Below are 19,697 nucleotides of genomic sequence, written 5' to 3' on the forward strand. Positions count from 1 at the left end.
ATAGAGCCACGAGTAACAGACAACAAATACAGGAGCCAGTACGGGAGGTAAGTAAGGGGGGGGGGGGGCAGGAGAGGTGAGAAGGTAGGGGAGGGGAAAAGGGGCTGATGGGGACAAAATGAATGTTCTTATTTACATTATGCATGTATCCCCTCCCTACTTCCCCAATCCCCACATGGAATGCACCTGATAGGATCAAATGTGCTGCTAGTTGAGACATGCTCTAGTGCTCTAGTGGGACATCTAGTGGCTCAAAGTTATCTATAGCACCTTTAATAACTCAACCCAAATGCATTTGCATGAGGCGGTTTGCAGTTTTAGGATATGTATGAGATTATGAGCCAAATACATTTTGTGTGTGTGGGGGGGGGGGGGGGGTGTTCCTTTAAAAATGTCTAGTTAATTAGGACATAGTCTGCTGTGACCACTATATAGACATAGCATCTGTGGTCATGACAAGTAATCAGGCTTACTATGCTCAGATGGGCTTCGCCAGAAAAGGAATGTCATCAAGCCAGTGTTGTAGTACTCGAGTCTGAGTCCCGATCTGATTTTTAGGACTCGTGACTCGATTTGGACTTGAGCACTGATGACTCAGACTTGGACTTGGACTCGAGCTTTGACTGCATTCGGACTCTGAAGTTACAGTTTATTTTTTGTAATTTTTATTGTAATAGGCCCTAATCATTTGGCATAATATATTGATGGCTAGTGCATTTGTTTGTCATTTATGTTTAATGTAGACCTTTTTTTCATTTGTATGACAGCTCAGACTCAGCCTTGAGGCTATTCTTTGGTGACTTGGACTCAAACACTGGGGACTCGAGACTTGACTCGATTTAGTCCAAGTCCGAGTCATCAGTGCTCAAGTCCAAGTCAAGTCACAAGTCCTGAAAATCAGTCCAGGACTCGGACTCGAGTACTACTGGTATATGGTATCATAACACTGGTGTATGAGATGTCTATGTCTGATATAAGTGTCTGTGTTTGACTTCCATGTGAACATCCCCTGAAAACGATTCTACCCTCATGGATGGAATGTCCCGATCACGTTTTTTGGCTCCCGATCCGATCCCGATCATGTGATTTTGAGTATCTACCGATACCGATCTTTCCCGATCCGATCAAAAAAAAAAATATATTTTTTTTTTAATTCAACAAACATGACCATGTTCACGTCTTAAACTCATACTGCGGCCTTAGTTTTGGTTTTAAATTGCATATCATCATTCATTTATTTATTGTCACACAGAGCAGAAGAATTTTGCCAAAACAAACCAATAGTATCCAGCTGCAGAACGGCAGACCAGCCACACCCTCATGCAAGAATGTTTGGAATCTTTCTTCCAGCAAGGCAGTATGTAACCATGGTAACCGCTCCCCAAACATTCCATGCAAGGCAAAGATACACAGCAGCACACTCAAACAAATTGACCGGGTCTGCTTTGATCTTTCAACGGTAACAAATCTGTAAAAACTAGTAAAAACACATAAAATGCCAAAACAAACATGTACATTTGACTCAGAATAGTCTGTTTTATTGAAATATGTACAGCAGCAGTTTGCTTATACTTCAGAAGTATGATACAGACTAGGTCCCCAAAATGAATGGATGTGAACCAGGAGCCTGACACCTGGGAGGAATGGTGGTGTTGACAGCAGAGGACAGGGACAGCAGTGGTCGCCAGAAAGTCTGCTGAAACTTGACAAGTTCTACCGAAGTGAAATATCCCTTTAATTTCAAGCGGAACATAATATACTGCCCCAAATGCCCCAAGAAGGAACACGTCATGATTCTGTTGATTTATGTCTGTTTTGGAACACGTTGTAAACTGACTCATGGCCATCCTTATAGGTTTATTGATAGGCTGGACAGTAAACCCTTACTCAGATTTCAGTTTCCATGATGGAGGTGGGGAGGGGGGCTCAGCCTTGACTCAGTCTCTATCAATAAAGACAAGTCTCTACTGGCTATCAGGCTCCTCATCCTCAACCCTCACAGTATGTGTCATCTCCAGCCTGAGTCATCTGGAAAATATCCACTCATTTTATGGACTAAGAAAAATGGCTATTTGCCAGAATACTGATGTGATATATAACTAGGATCATCAGCATGGTTTCTAAGTAGGTTGGGTCCTCGGATACTGTGTCTAAAATCAAGCACTTCATAAGGTTGAACATAGCCATCTAAAAGGGGGCACAAAATAAATAAATAAATGTAAACTTAATGAATTTCGCACACAATCTGCCGGCCAGATCCTCCCCCCTGACCGACCTCTCCATCACAGTCGAGAATGCAGCTGTGACCGCGTCCCCGACCGCCAAGAACCTTGGTGTTGTCCTCGACGACCAGTTGAACTTCTCTGCTCACATCGCAGCGACAACCAGCACCTGCAGATTCCTCCTGAGCAATGTCAGAAGGATACGCCCCTTCCTGACAAAAGAAGCCACCCAACTCCTCGTCCAATCAACAGTCATCTCCCGCCTCGACAACTGCAACGCACTGCTAGCTGGCCTCTCCCGGCCACTGCCACCAAGCCTCTTCAACTCATTCAAAATGCAGCGGCCCGCCTGATCTCAAATCTACCGAAGTCGGCCCATGTCACCCCACTTCTTAGGGACCTGCACTGGCTCCCCATTGCTGCACATATCAGCTTCAAGGCCCTCGACCTAGCATACCGTGCGGCAAAGGGAACCGCTCCCGCCTACCTCCGGTCAATGGTCTCTAACTACACACCCTCAAGACCCCTACGCTCTGCATCTTCTGGCCGCCTAAGACCTACTCCTATCCAAGCTCCCGGAGGGTCATCAAAGAGAAGCCGCCCATTCTCAGTCCTTGCCCCACAATGGTGGAATGAACTACCCATCCCAGTTAGGACAGCCGAATCCCGTCCAATCTTTCGCCGTCAACTAAAGACTCACTTCTTCAACCATTATCTGAAATGATAATAAAAAAATAAAAAATAAAATAAAAAAATCTAACCCTGACTAACCTTACTGTCATGCACTTGTCCTAATAAACTAACCTACACTGTAACACGCAACACTTTGATGAACATTTTTACTCAGCTGATAGAGTTGTACCCTTCTTGCTGTCTTGTCGTACAGAACTTGTAAGTCGCTTTGGATAAAAGCGTCAGCTAAATGACTAAATGTAAATGTAAATATCCCAGAATTATGAACAGTCAATCAATTTGGTTTGCAAGATATTGGGAGTTGATTCATTTGAATTTGTCGTGTGATGCCATGTCATCTGAGGAAGCTGAATCATTGTGTTGTGTTAATTACCACTCAATGAAATTATGTAGATGAGAGAATAGCACAGTTTAAAGATATATGGTGGGCTAACATTAGTATAAAAAAAAGAATAATGCTTTCAAGTTAGTAACTAGTTTTATATACCTGGTACAGTGAATAAGGTTGTCAAGGAATTCAAATAAAGCATTGATACATTAATGTCAATGTAAATGTTAAAGTAATAATCTATAACATTTTCATATAAATAAATGTCTATGTTGCCACTTTCTATTGCCAATTGACATAACACAATAGTGATTCTACATACAGTATACCCAGTTCATTAATGTTTTTACATGTGCTGCTCTTGGCTGTTCTAAACACCAGTGTCTGGTAGGACATTCCCAGGAATATCATCAGCAGCAACAGCAGTTTGTTTGGAATGAATTAGCATGAATTTTCAAGATGAAAAGCAAGTCAATACCGTACTGTTCTCCCTGTACACAAACAGCTGCGTCTCTCTGCACCCCTCCAAGGGGCAACAGTGGCTCGGTAGGTAGAGCAGTCGTCTGGTTTATCCGGAGGTTCCCGGTTTGATTCCTGCTCCTAACTGCTCCCGATGAACAGGTTGGCACCTTGTATGGTTGCCTCTGCTGTCGGTGTGTGAATGTGTGAGTGAATGGGTAAAATGTGAGGAACAAATTGTAAAGCGCTTTGGATAAAAGCTGTTATATAAATACAGCCATTTACCCCTCGGTCAAGCTCCTGACGTTTGCGGACGATACCACCCTGATGGGTCTCATCTCCAGGGGGGATGAGTCTGCCTACAGGAGGGAGATCAAGAGGCTGCAGAGCTGGTGCAGCTGCAACAACCTGGACCTAAACACCCAGAAAACAGTGGAGATGGTGGTGGACTTCAGGCGGATAAATCATCTCATTCTCAAAGTTGTGATTACTTTGTTTTAGGCAATGGCTTTTGCTATTGTGATAGTGAGCTATTTTAGAAAAGTCAACCTTTTAAACATTCATTCAATCTTTATTTCAACTCTGAAATCCATTGACATTTCTAATGACATTGAGCCGCACATACATAATAATAAATACATGATAAATACAATACAGTATAAAACAAGTGCAATCATAATACAGTTTGTACAATAAATTAAAGCAATTACAGATTGTGGTGGAATGGTTGGTGATTAAGGATTTAAACTGACCAAAGGACAAGGAGACCAAAGTATTGAGTTGTGGAGTTTGTTGTATGATGTTCCACGTGTCAGGAGCAGTGTTGTAGTACTCGAGTCCAGGACTCGTGACTCGACTTGGATTTGAGCACTGATGACTCTGACTTGGACTCGAGCCTTGACTGCATTCGGACTCTGAAGGTGCAGACGAGGACTCTGACTTGTTAATTGATAAATACAGTTATTTTGTTATAATACTTTTTTGGCATAAGATATTGATGGCTAGTGCATTTTGTTGGCTATTGTGTCACAAAGTAAATAAACTCCCTTTGAAATGGTGACCGCTGTGTCATTTATGTTTAATGTAGACCTTTTTATATTTGTATGTCAGCTCTTTGACTGCGAGAGTGGAGTGCACTACTCAACCTTGATGACTTGGACTAGGGTAATGGGGACTTGACTCTGGCTCTTCTTTGGTGACTCACAGACTCGAACACTGGGGACTCGAGACTCGACTACAACACTGGAGTCAGGAGCACAGAAGCAGATGTCCACGTGTTGTAAGTGTGGGAGCCAATCATTGGATCATGTCCTATAGGCATTCCAGCAGAGAAGTGAGATCAATTGGGCAAAATCTCCAATTATGGCTTCATATAGAAACTAGGGCTGGGACTTTGATGCATTTAAGCGCATGATGATTTTTCTTTATTGGGTAAGAATGTTACCTTTCAAAGGCGACCAGACTCATACATGTGCTATAAGTATAAAGTACAATAAATCGCAAATAACTTTTTTCCTTAGTCTGGTTTGTTCATAAAACATTTTTAAATAAGAAGAAATTCAAATTACAAATTTTTCAATGGTCAACTCTTCTGTAATGTACTTAAGTACTGCGGTTTACTTTTACCTCGAAAGTGCTTGAGTTTACAAAAGGTCCTTTGCGCTATATATATATATATTATTCCTAAAATTGCTGCACTTTGTTAAAAATTGCATTGATCTGTTGGTCTGTGTAGTAGCTAATACAGGATTTTGCTGCTTAAACGTATGTATAATGTATATTCATTGATTCACTCGTATACCAAAATTAATTTGAATTGAAAAATTTTGCTTTTTTTAATAGAGTCCCACCCCTAATAGAAACAGATGCCATTGCAGCTCTCGCCTCTCTTCTATAGGGAGGGACCATCCAACCCTATTATACTGGACACAATGGGGAACACCTTAACTATCACCAGTGATACATCTAATGGCTGAGTGATATACAGAGTCTAAGGGCTTAAGAGTGGAAGCCACTGATGACTCACAACATTTAATTTCGAATGCCTACTTCTGCCTGGTGTCCTCTCTTTAGTGGTGTACTCAATATGTAGGCCAAGGCAGAAGACAAACACTCACTTAAAAATACAAAGCACATTAGTCTATTAAACTAGCTATTTATGCTCGCCGGATGGGAAGTCATTATTTTTCTTCTTCTTTTTTTCATTCCTGCGCGGTATGAGTTTTTTTTGTACTGTTGTCATCGATCATCTATGTATGAGGACAAGTGAGAGGGTGTCTGTCCACTCAGTGCCCACAGGGTCCGGGTAGCAGAACGGTTGCATAACAGCCAATCGTTTTCCTTTTGGCACTTTGCTTCCTGTGAGTGAGAGCGAATGAGCATGCATGTGAGTGTAGTTAGGACAGTGTGTGTGTGTATGTGTGTGTGTGTGTGTGGGGGGGGGGGGGGGTTGATGGTGCCAAAGACACCCACGGCACAATCTACAGCCAAAGAACCCGAAACAGGCAGGAAGAGGCATCTCTTCCCAACTCGTGTATGAATGGGAAATGGATTGAATAGGATGTTTCAAGCACGCAAAAAACTAGTAGAATAGAATAATGAAACTGTGGCATTGGGAGCGTGTTTGGGCAATGCTCGAAACTCTCATTCGAGGTTTGCAGGAAATGAGGCTGTCAAAGCTATAATAAAAAATGCGATAGTGTTCCTCCAGGCTTTTGGAATAAGTCAAGGGCAGGAATACTGCAGTAACATGTCCACGGAAGGAATGTAGTCTGCAGGTGGCTGACAGCTCAGGGCCAGGTGTACCTCACATTCACGGTTCATTCACTGCTTTGAGAGCAGCTAATGAATTCGTTTAGGAATTCTGTGCCGTAGAGCCAACGTCTCTGTGTTAAAAGAACACGCCAATATTTTGGGAAATTTGCTTATCGTCTTCTCCAGAGAGAGACAAGAAGATGGATACCAGTTTCCTCTGTGTGTTCAGTAGAAAGCTATCTGGCTGCATGTTAGCCTAGCTTAGCACAATGAATGGAAGCAGACATGTGCGGGTAGCCTTCGGGAGAGATGTTAGTTGGACAATGCGTAGGCTACCCGTACATGTCCGCTTCCATTCATTGTGCTAAGCTAGGCTAATGTGCAGTCCTACTGAACGCACAGAGAGGAAACTGGTATCTATCTTCTTGTCGCTCTCTCTGGAGAAGACGATAAGCGAATTAGCCAAAATGTTGGCGTGTTCCTTTAAGCATCAAAAAGGCTGTAAGTCACACCATGGATGGTAAGTAAATTACCTTATATGACGGCTTATCTTTTTTTGTATCTACTTTTTCTCCCATTTTCTATTTTTCTCCCATCCCAATTTCGTATCATCCAATTCTACCCTCCCCTGTCTCGAACGCTGTTAGGCCATGCCTCCCACAAGCCGGCTGCAATGTGGACGAAGCCTTACATCACGTGTCCCCTCCGGTACTCGAGGAAGCAGCCGTCGCATCTTTTCACCTGCACAGCGCGATCTCTCAGCGTCGGGGGTCTGCGTGGGAGGGCACGCCGCCCCGTCGCTTCCTGATTCTGCTGCGCAGGCGCACCAACCGACCTGTAGGAGTCGCTGTCCACAACGTCCGATCCCCACCCATCAGCTTCCCACCCCCTAATACTGCCAATTGTATTAGTATGAACGACCAGCCAAGCTGATAGCAATGCGGAGAGCTGGGCTCGAACCCAGCGTCTCCTGCATTGGTGGTTGCCCATTGCACCACCTAGCCACCATATGACGGCTTATCTTGTCGGAAGTGTCTCCGTTTGTTTACTTCAGCCCTTTTGAAGTCAAAGAATGGGAAACGTAAGCAAACGCTGAAACAAAGGATAAAACAACAAATAACACAATTTCTTGTGGCAGTAGAGCAGTGTTCACTCTAAACAAAGACAAGGGCTGCTATATTATCTAAAGATGAAAACTATCAAATCTTGGCAAGAGCGAGTTCCCACTGAGGGGTCAGGTTATCGTGTGGGAGGGCATGCTACATTCTGCCAAAAATATACGGCATTTAGTTTCTTGAAAAAAAGAAGAGGAAGAAAAATATGTTTTCAACACACAGTATTTATTACTCCCTTCGGGAAGAAACAGATGAATCAATATTGGCCCGGAAATTGAGTTGCAAAGATTACAGGGATGAAAGCACAGTTGAAAAGCACTCTTTTATTTAATACTGGTTGTTGTTGGAAAAGTCCAGAAATGATCCTAACCCAAAATCAGTTGCTTTCCTCTCTCTGTATTTGGTAAACATGAGACAATAAAAGAGGAGACCTGGGGAGAGTAGAATGCAAGCTTGTCTCTTAAACTGGATGCTGTAAGCGGTACACTTAATGACTACTGCATGGCAATGAACTGATTTGAAGTGGGGGAAAGTACTTTATTATATTGATGGCTGCTACGTTTTGAGTAATTACATGCAGCTCCACGGATGAAACAGGCTGCGTTCTCTTGATCAAAATGGAGAATTTATTGAGTGAACTCGCAAAGTATGGGAGCCTGAAGCACTGACTGGGACACCGCTGAGATCCTATCAATCTCTGCGGGTTCCCCCCATCAGGAAAACAAGCCATCTGTACACCTGTTGATCAAAGAAAGGCTGGACGTAAAGAGCTTAGATCTTAAAAAAAACCCTGACTCGCACGTCAACATCACTTTGCTTTTTATAATCGGCAGGATTCAGCCAATTGAGCGTGAAGCCTTTTAAAAAAGAGCTGAAATGAGACACATGCAGCAGTTTTCTTTCATCTGGCGATTCGTCATAAAAGCTTTTCCCCCGCGAGCGCCGAGCTGATTGTGCAGTTCATGAGGGGGGGGGGGGGGGGTCATGACAGACAAACAAACATGCTAAATTCCTTCTGCCCGGTCTAGGCATAAAGTATGGAGTAACTGACATCAAGTAACTTAAAGGAACACGCCAACATGTTAACAGAACTGGCTTTAGGGCGTCAATAATGTGGTCAAGAGGCATGGATTCTATCTGGCTTGGCTTCTTTTATTCACACATAAGCAGTAGTTGTACAACACTGTTCTCTCTTTGAGAGACGTTGAAGAAGAGAAAGATAGGGGCGGGCACCGCCTCTTTTATAGTCCCTGTAAGGTAGAATACCTGAGTGGCTACGCCCAGAGCGCCCTCCAGTGGGGATAGATATACATGCACCAAAGCAACCACTGATGGAGACAATTTGTCTACACAGATAAACAGTCACTAGTGTAAACAGTCATATGTACAGTTGGACAGTCACTAACAGTCCCATACAGAGTCTCTTATCTCAACACAACATTTTTGGAAATCCAGAGAGAGACAAGAAGATAGATACCAGTTTCCTCTCTGTGCGTTCAGTAGAAGGCTATCTGGCTGCACGTTAGCCTAGCTTAGCACAGTGAATGGAAGCGGACAGTGCCGGTTAGCCTTCGGGAGAGGTGTTAGTTGGACAATGCCTAGGCTAACCGGCACTGTCCGCTTCCATTGTATTCAAATTTTTGGGGGAATTAACTGATAGAAAATTAATCGAATCGAATCGAATCGTGGTCAAATTAAGAGATTTCATGATGCATTGAATCGTTGCCTGAAGAATCGTAATCGTTTTTTTTTTATCGTTGTGAGGTCGCATCGTTACACCCCTAGTCACTTCACAACACTTGAAGTCCATCGTGACTGTGGACTCACGGACCTCCGTTACACTCACCCCCCTAAACTCACTCCACCCAGGGCATCCGGGTCATGGCACCACTGTAGCCGGTCTCGTATTGCCATCTCTGCGTTGTGTTAAAGTTCGACCCCTGTGAAGGGATTGCCCCGAGTGAGTCTCGAACCCCGGTCCCCCATGCCGCGGGTGACATCGCAGACCACTATACCAAGAGGTGAATTCACTTTTTGGTAACGTGTCTGCATGCCTTTCATGGGTGGATGAGTTTTACTTGCAGTACCGCTACGTGCTGACAGTCACTTCACAACACTTGAAGTCCATCGTGACTGTGGATATACTTACGGACCTCCGTTACATATAGACCACCGCAACACTTCCGGTATTCTGAAATCATGGGAGAGAGAGCAGCCGAGCTATAGTCACTTTTTCGCACCTACTCCCAAACTCCACATGCGCAGATTGATAAACCTAGATCTCTGGACAATCCAGAGAGACTCCGTGGGCAATCTGCGCATGCGGAGTTCGGGAATAGGTGCGAAAAAGTGACTATAGCTCGGCCGAGAAAGTGCAGATCGACTCTCCGTGTTCAGGAGACTCAGGCGTATAAACGTTTATTGGATAATGTCTCCAGTACCCCCACAGCCATAGGCCCATAGCTACAACCACCTCATCCACATTCATTTTCTCCCCCCACTCTCTCTCCCATGAGCTCCGCTCAATGTAACACGGAAGTGCACTAGTGCAGTAGTCTATAGTCTATAGCTGCAGGAGATACAGCAGAGCTGGGAGCAGCCGGAAATACATCACCTGTGAGAGGTCTATTCATTCTCTCAGCACACATCTCTAGACCCCTGAAAAGTCACAGTGCCATCTAGTGGCTTAAGTGGGGACATCAGCATTTCCCACTGGGCTCAGAGCGGGACCCAATGTCAGGATTTATTGATTGATTGATTGAAAACTTTATTAACAGATTGCAGAATGGGTACAGTACAGCTCAATACATACAATTGTTAAGGGGATGCAGACCAGAGAAAGACTTTCATCTTGTTTACATCAGGGTCCCCTGATGTACACTATACGACTAAGGTACCCATGTACATGTCAAAATACTTCCCAAAGGTCAGTGAATACCACGACCACAACACCAGAGGAAGCTCAACAAATCATGTTAAACCCAGATTCGGCTCAAACAAGGGACTAAATACGTGGGGTGGGTGGGGGACACTGTACAACTGTACAAGCAAAACTGTACATTGAAATATTGACAAAACCATTTACTGTACATTGGAGGGGGTTGGGTTGGGACATTTACAGGGGCCAGTTTCGAATTGCAATCTCCCGTAGGTGTTCTTTGAGAGTGGTTTTGAAAGTGGTTAGTGATTCACATTCCTTTACAGCTTTGGGTAGGGCGTTCCACATTGATGTGGCATAATTGCGAAACGTGTTTAGTCCCTTGTTTGAGCCGAATCTGGGTTTAACATGATTTGTGGAGCTCCCTCTGGTGTTGTGATCGTGGTATTCACTGACCTTTGGGAAGTATTTTGACATGTACATGGGTACCTTGGTCGTGTAGTGTATCTTGTAGACCAGGCCCATTGCAAGTTGCTGTACTCTGTCGTCTACTCTAAGCCATCCTAGGTTGTCAAAGTGGGCAGGGGTGAGGTGGGTTCTAGGAGTAAGGTCAAGCAGTAGTCTGACCAGTTTGTTTTGAGATGTTTGTAATTTTGTTTTTAGCGCCATTGAGGTGATTTGGTACCATGAGGTGCAAGCATAGTCGTAGTACCCTTGAATGAGTGCTCCTGCCAGAGTCTTCAGGGTATTCTTGTTTACCAGAGAGGAGATCCGGTACAAGAATCGAGTTTGTTGGTTGACTTTTTTTATTACATTGGATGCCATTTTGTCACAGGAAAGATTTGCCTCTAGGATGGAACCCAGGTAGGTAATTTCATCTTTCCTTGTGACAATATTGTCACCCACTGTAACTGAGAAGCCGTCGGTCTTGCTGAGTTTGTTATTTGAACCGAAGAGAATGGACTCTGTTTTGCCCATGTGTAATGATAGTTTGTTATCAGCGAGCCATATGCAGATTCTGCCTAGTTCCGAGCTGAGGGTTTTTTCAACCTGTAACTTGTTCTTGTCAGAGACCAGCAGGGCTGAGTCGTCCGCAAACAGGAACAAGTTGCAGTCACAAGCTGACGACATGTCATTTGCATAAATTAGGAACAGTAGCGGTCCTAGTATGCTTCCTTGTGGAACACCACAGCTCACTGTGAGGGGGGGGGATAGGGTACCGTTTACCTCCACCATCTGTTCCCTCCCCTCAAGGTAGGATTGCATCCAGCTCACTGATAGACTATCAAAACCAATTGCTTTTAGCTTGTCAATCAGAATGGAGTGATTGACCGTGTCAAAGGCCTTTTGTAGGTCCAGCATGACCATGCCGCAGTATTTGCCTGCGTCCACCTCTTGTTTGATGTGGTCATTCAAATAGAGAAGGCATGTGTCAGTGGAGTGGGATGTTCTGAAGCCAGATTGGAATTCGTAGATTCGATTTTTTTCCGCTAGGTACTTTTCGACCTGTTCGTAGACTATTTTTTCCATGACTTTCGAGATGGAGGTGAGAATAGAAACAGGGCGGTAGTTGCCTGGGTCTAATTTGCTGCCCTTTTTGTGCAGAGGGGTCACCCTCGCAATTTTGAAGTCCTTGGGGACGTGTCCCTGTTTTATGGAGAGGTTTATTATGTGTGTGATGATTGGTGTGATGGCGGCTGCTGAGTCTCTGAGGAATTTGGAGGGGATGTTGTCATGGCCAGTGGCCTTGTTAGGTTGGAGGGCGCTCAGTTTATTGAGTACCTCATCTGTTGTTACCATTTCCAGCTTGAAGTCGTCCTTGCGGACCCCTAGGTTTTTGTAGAAAGCTACTATGTGTTCTACCCCATAAAGCCCTGAGTGGGAGGGTAGTTTGTTTACCAGTGTTGTGGCTATGTTTGTGAAGAAAATGTTTAAGTAATTGGCTACATCCAGCTTGTCTGTGATGAGCGTGTTGTCAGTTTTTATGTTTATGTTTGAGAATCTGGTTTTAAGTTTTTTACTGCATCCTAGTTGATTATTGAGTAATTTCCAAAGTTCACGTGGTTTGTTTTTGTTTTCCTCAGTTTTGTCATTGATGAAATTCTTTTTTGCAGTTTTGATCATGGAGTTTACGTCGTTTCTTAGTCTGTTTCTTTCTAGTTTGAGTTCAGTCACGTGGGCTTGGAGTTCACTGCTCGTGCTTTTAGTAAGCTTTGACTGACTTTTACGAAACTCAGAGCATTTTTTGTCTCTGGTTTTCATAGCGGCCAGTATTTCGGAGTGCATCCACGGCTCAGCGCGATTTTTTACCCTGGTGGTTCTTAGGGGGGCCATGTCGTTTAGTATTGCTGAGAATTTGGTTTTGAAACCAAGCCATGTTTCGTCAACCAGTGTACCATTGAGTTCATCTGACCAGTCCAGACTCTCCAGTTCAAGGTTGAAGGCCTCGCTAGAGTAGGTTTTGAGGTCTCTAGATGTGACTGTTTTGTGGCAGCCAGCCTTTTGTTTTAGTTTTTTTCGGGTACAGAATATCATATAATGATCACTTAACCCACATGCTATAACCCCTTTATTTGAGATCTTGGACTTGTCGGAGGTCAGAATGAGGTCAATGGTAGTCTGAGTTGATTCACATACACGTGTGGGTTGGGTGATTAGCTGGCTGAGGCCATGCAGATCACAAAACCTACTGAAGGCCTTGAAGACGGGTGCATCTTTTCGTTGCATATCCGTGTTCCAGTCTCCAATAAGAATTTTGTCTACATCCTCAACTCCAGCTAAACACCCATCCATTGTATCATAAAAGCCACTATGATCTGGCGGCCTGTAGACTGTGCCAACCAGTAGGGATTTCGCCCTTTCGAATAGGATTTCCACCCATACAGTTTCAATTGATTTATGATTCAGGTCATTTCTGTTGATGAATTTGGTGTCCTTGTGTATGTACATACAGACACCACCTCCATGTTTGTTCCTATCATTCCTGATTATTGAGTAGTTCTCAATCTCTATCTCTGGATCTTTTACAGAATCGTCGAGCTTAGTTTCTGAGAAGCACAGTATGTTTGCCTTACCATTTATGAATATTTGCTTGATTTCATCCAATTTGTTTTTTAAGCTGTTAATGTTAATGTGAAAAATGTTCAGTCCATTGGCGTTGGTTATTTCATTTATGTTGGCAGGTTCGAAGTATTGTCCGTTTGTGATCTGTTCCTCTGTGTTGTTGTGGGTGGGAAGGGGGGGGGGGGGTGTCGGGTCCCGCGCCGTGTTGGAACAACAAAGAAGGGGGGAGGGGGGTGTCGGGTCCCGCGCCGTGCTGGGACAACAAAGGACTCGTTCCTGGTTGTTTTTGTTGTTAGCTCTGCTAGCTAGCCGGCTATCGGGCGTCGAGATGTTTACATCCCGCGTCGAGATGGTCGTCATGGTTTCGACCCTCGGTTCACCTCCTCTCGTCACTGCCTCACGTGTGCTCGTCTGCTGCGGCGTCATTGGGGAAGCGTTGCCGTCCGCGCAGTAGATGTAGCCACAGGTTGCGTTGTTGATGCTGTTGGTCGCGATGGGAACCTCCATCGCTTCTTGCTGTAGTCTCTGGTCTATAGCTGCAGGAGATACAGCAGAGCTGGGAGCAGCCGGAAATACATCACCTGTGAGAGGTCTATTCATTCTCTCAGCACACATCTCTAGACCCCTGAAAAGTCACAGTGCCATCTAGTGGCTTAAGTGGGGACATCAGCATTTCCCACTGGGCTCAGAGCGGGACCCAATGTCAGGATTTATTGATTGATTGATTGAAAACTTTATTAACAGATTGCAGAATGGGTACAGTACAGCTCAATACATACAATTGTTAAGGGGATGCAGACCAGAGAAAGACTTTCATCTTGTTTACATCAGGGTCCCCTGATGTACACTATACGACTAAGGTACCCATGTACATGTCAAAATACTTCCCAAAGGTCAGTGAATACCACGACCACAACACCAGAGGAAGCTCAACAAATCATGTTAAACCCAGATTCGGCTCAAACAAGGGACTAAACACGTGGGGTGGGTGGGGGACACTGTACAACTGTACAAGCAAAACTGTACATTGAAATATTGACAAAACCATTTACTGTACATTGGAGGGGGTTGGGTTGGGACATTTACAGGGGCCAGTTTCGAATTGCAATCTCCCGTAGGTGTTCTTTGAGAGTGGTTTTGAAAGTGGTTAGTGATTCACATTCCTTTACAGCTTTGGGTAGGGCGTTCCACATTGATGTGGCATAATTGCGAAACGTGTTTAGTCCCTTGTTTGAGCCGAATCTGGGTTTAACATGATTTGTGGAGCTCCCTCTGGTGTTGTGATCGTGGTATTCACTGACCTTTGGGAAGTATTTTGACATGTACATGGGTACCTTGGTCGTGTAGTGTATCTTGTAGACCAGGCCCATTGCAAGTTGCTGTACTCTGTCGTCTACTCTAAGCCATCCTAGGTTGTCAAAGTGGGCAGGGGTGAGGTGGGTTCTAGGAGTAAGGTCAAGCAGTAGTCTGACCAGTTTGTTTTGAGATGTTTGTAATTTTGTTTTTAGCGCCATTGAGGTGATTTGGTACCATGAGGTGCAAGCATAGTCGTAGTACCCTTGAATGAGTGCTCCTGCCAGAGTCTTCAGGGTATTCTTGTTTACCAGAGAGGAGATCCGGTACAAGAATCGAGTTTGTTGGTTGACTTTTTTTATTACATTGGATGCCATTTTGTCACAGGAAAGATTTGCCTCTAGGATGGAACCCAGGTAGGTAATTTCATCTTTCCTTGTGACAATATTGTCACCCACTGTAACTGAGAAGCCGTCGGTCTTGCTGAGTTTGTTATTTGAACCGAAGAGAATGGACTCTGTTTTGCCCATGTGTAATGATAGTTTGTTATCAGCAAACCATCGGGGCACCGAGGTTGGGTGAATGCATATGGTAAACGGTAAATGGACTGCATTTATATAGCGCTTTTATCCAAAGCGTTTTTACAACTTATGCCTCACATTCACCCATTGACTCACACGTTCACACACCGACGGCGGAGGCGACCAAGCAAGGTGCTGCCGACCTGCTCATCGGGAGCAATTAGGGGTTAACAAGAACTAAGAGGAGAGACCACATCAATCCAGTGTTACAGTAGCTACTCTGTACTGGCTTCCGGTAACATTTAGAATTGATTTTATGGTCCTTCTCCAAAGCACTAAATGGAACAGGGCCAAGCTACATTGCCAATTTTCTTGTCAACTATGTGCCACCAAGAACATTACAATCATCTACTACTGGATTATTATTATTATAATTATTCATAATAATATAGTTTTGAACTCTGATAGATGTTGTTTGTACTGATTTTTTGCTGGAACTGTACTTGTTTTTTCCAATGTGTGTGTGTGTGTTTTTTTTTACAAGTCTATTGTAAACAGGTCACTCATGAAAAAGAGTGCTGGGTCTCATACTACTTTACCAGTATATAAATAAAGGACAAAAATAAAAAATAAATATATATATAATAATAAAAAAATAAATATATAAATCTCATTTGGGTGTAAGAGAGCTCACGTTGAAGTTTGGCGTGCATTCCATAGTTTGTTTCAGGGATGAGAAGGTCATCTCACAGTACACTGTCCCCAACCTGACACTCACACACCCTCATGACAACAGCTTTCATCCATCCGTCAAGAGTTTTTTTTGGACCACATGTCTTCTAAAGATACTACTCTCACCACAAGCTGGAGGAAAAACAGTGGCGTAGCGACGTCAGCGAACCAAACCCATCCCCTTTTAGAACGAGCATTGTTCCGGTAGCCTTTTTCCATTCTCTAATAAAAACCCGATGCTTTCGTCGTTTAGAGACCGACAAACAAACTTAGGGTCTCTATAGCAATTGGCATTTGCTTGCTTGCCTGTCCTTTGAAATGAATGGCCAATGTTTTCTATTTCCAGCTCAGCAAAGCATCATTGAAAAGATTTGTTAATCTGCTAACGTTCTTGGTAAAGGAAGGAATGCCGAACAAGAATGTGCCTGGCATTGGTATGCCCCGCAAGGCCTCTGCTGAATTGACCACCTGCAACATATCGGCACAGGCAAAGGCAGGCCACAACACAACACGCACAAGGGAACACTGTGCACTACCCAGAATCAGAGATTATGTGGGGGCCCTTATTTTGATGTCCTCTCAGGTCAAAACAATGATATAGTGGTTCTTTGTAAAGCAGGTGGCATTTGGATCATAGGACACTGAGGCACTTAGTTAGCTGCTATTGTGGTACATTGTGCTAATTCCCAGGGGCGTAGGTTTGATTTGATATTTGTTAGCGACACTTAAATTAATATGCACAAAGAACGCAAGCAGAATTGTATTTTTTACACTAATTTGAGTGTAAATACTGTTTTTGTTTAGCTACAAAGAGCATGAGATGATCCTGATGATTGTTTCTTTAATTAACCTCACTCACACACTCACTGGGACAGAGGCGAGGAAGGAAGAAAAGTCCAGGTTTTTGTTGATTGGATATTGCAGATAATAGGATAGCTTGCTGATAGGTTCTTGGTCTATATGATGCAGCAACATCATTGCACGAATACCACTCTAGTCAACTTGGCCATTATGCATCTAGCTATGCACCTAACACAAAGGGTCTGAATGACCCCTTAACTGCATTTTTTAAGTAAAAATGTACTGCAGTACTAATGAGTTGCCGTAATGATGCAGTAGAGCGCAATATTTTGGACGGATGGAAATATCACACTGTACTACTACTGCATCAGTGCTGCAACTCATTAGTACAGAGACTAGAGAAAAACTGCAGTAGAACCTTACAGTAACTGTAGTTATTTATTGTAAGGGGAGGAGTTTAATAAACGATCACAATACTATCAAACAAAAGAAGGAAGGATGTAAAGCACCAATTTCAATCAAACCACAGTGACATTACAGTAAGTACACCCATTCCTGGTTCATAAAGGGAGAAGTTCAGTTGTGAAATGTTTTCATTTTTTTTGTTAGAATGCAGCGCTACCGTGTGGCCATCGAGGAGAAGTGTGCCAATCTGGCCTTGAGAAGATTGTGCAAGGTAATTTCTTGGATACAAGGGCACCCTATAGTAGTAGGGATAGAGTCACCCAGGATGTTTTGTAATTTTTGTAACTTACCAATATTAATCCTGTGTCGTCATTCTGATGAGTTCTATGAACAATGATGGAAATTAACCTATATACAAAGCTGCCGGTTGGGTATTTTCAACCTGCCATGATATGGTACAACTACCCCACCCCCCTCATCCGCCATGGAATGCTGAGGTCTACTTCAGCATTTGACCTTCTTGTACAACTACACTAAAGACTGGCCAGTGGCTACTAGACTACTGACTTTCTATTTTAAACTTATTTGTTTTATTTTATAATTATCTATTTCATCTAGCACACTATGAATTGAAAATGGGGGACCCTGATGTAAACAAGACAAACGTCTTTCTCTGGTCTGCATCACCTTAACAATTGTGTGTATCGAGCCGTAGTAGGCCTACTGTATTGTACCCATTCTGCAACCTGTTAAATAAAGTTTTCATTCATTCACTCTCAGGAGCAAAACAGAAAGAAGCATTTCATACACAAAAAGTATTCTGTATTTCTGTATGACAACTAATAAAATAAACTTGAAAAGAAACTTGAACTAGTGCTGAAGAATTATATGACCATGGGGGGGGGGGGGGTGCAGTGCACTGTGCAGCTATTTATATGTAGAGACTGTGCCCCCTAGCGTATGTTTTGAGCCCTGTAGACGGTTGCGTCAAACAACTCTCCAAAACTTCCTACGAAACTTTAAAAAGTTTGCGGTGGAAAAATCGCAAGGTATTCTCAAGTTGAATCTCCCCCAATGTGAACAATAAGCAGCACACTGCATCAGTAAAAGAGTGTCTATATGTAAATGAGGTAATGATAGTAGTGAGCAGTAGCACTAAGCAGCAGACTTCCTGATGTCGGAAGAACGTGATCACGTCATGCTGCCTTCACGGGCCGCACCGCCGCGTTGTTGTTGGGGGAGAGCAGCAGCAGCTCGGCTGGGACAGCGGCAGCACGTAACCACCAACTACAAACACGGTTGTTATTATCGTTTAGCCGCGTTGCTAAATATCCATGCTGTTGCTAATAGATTCGCCTTTAAAGAACCTACTCTGTCGCCCTGGATACTCTCGGTTTTACTCAAAATAACAAGCCCGAGAGAGCGACGCGGCGGCGGCGACACCCGTTGTGTTGGATGAGCGACTTGAATGTGGATTATTATTTACTGCTGCTCTGCGAGGCCGCATCGCCATTGCTTACTACTACAAGCGCTGCTGCTAGCTGCGGCTACACTTTTCATAAACCGAATTCCTGCAAATACTAAAGGTAAATATGGTCCGAATGTTATTATTCCCTCATGCACCACGACGGGGACAATCCAATCCGATGCGTTTCGACGCCACAGATAGCACCGGGCGTTTAGAGAAAAGCTGGTTTACTTTCTCTCTCTCTCTCAACATCGAGTCGGTTTCTTGTTTTGTTGGTCGCCATGTTTCCTCCCCCTTGCCTGGTAACCTTAGCTAGTGTTCTGTGGACGGAGTGTCCCGACGCTTCTTTCTAGTCGCCTCTGCCCCCAATGTTACCAGAGAGAGAGGCCTGCTCTTGTTTTAGGAGAACAGCCGGGTCCCCTTTTAATACTAATAATTAATAATACTAGTTGGCGTTTCTCTCAACGATACCGTTTAAACCCCAACGCTAGCTAACGTTAGCTCCCAGGCTAGCTAGCAAACAACTCATTGATAAGCTACAACCCGCGATAATCAGCTGAATGAACCAGAGAGACAACCACCCAGCTAAGCTAGCAGCACGTTAGCCCCCCCTCTCTCTCCTCTGTAAAGACGGTTTAACACGCTTTAAATAGTATTAACGTTACAGTCTAAAGTCATTGCTTTATGGTGCTGCTTACTTTGCACCATTTGTAATGTGGCCATTTGTTGTTTCATTCATCCACACACAACAGTTAGCTTCTATCTGTTGTTAGATTGTGTCTCCTCCTGCCCTCCAGCCCTCTGCTACATTTGGTGCTCCATGGTTTAGGTTTACTTTACAGCATACATTAATACAACATTTTACAGATGTAAATGCACCCAATTCTTAGCCAAACTGCTCATTTCCATTGGCAGCCTGTCAGAAGGTACACAGGCTAAAATCCTGTGTGAAAAAGGGTTAGCAA

At 43.8% G+C, this 19,697-nt stretch overlaps 1 protein-coding gene across 5 annotated transcripts in view; it reads left to right on the forward strand.

The window, feature by feature from the left end:
• The first annotated feature begins 18,554 nt into the window (after positions 1 to 18,554).
• The window catches only part of LOC311245225 (uncharacterized protein), a 50,850-nt gene continuing 49,707 nt past the window's right edge, over positions 18,555 to 19,697 (forward strand). For all 5 annotated transcript variants that reach the window (XM_084335054.1, XM_084335051.1, XM_084335052.1 and 2 more), the window contains exon 1: positions 18,555 to 18,850. The gene's annotated coding sequence lies outside the window, so the exon portion shown is untranslated. The remainder of the gene's footprint in view (positions 18,851 to 19,697) is intronic.

Source organism: Notolepis coatsorum (genome assembly GCF_963971535.1).
Source record: "Notolepis coatsorum genome assembly, chromosome: 18".
NCBI classification, from domain to species: Eukaryota; Metazoa; Chordata; class Actinopteri; order Aulopiformes; family Paralepididae; genus Notolepis; species Notolepis coatsorum.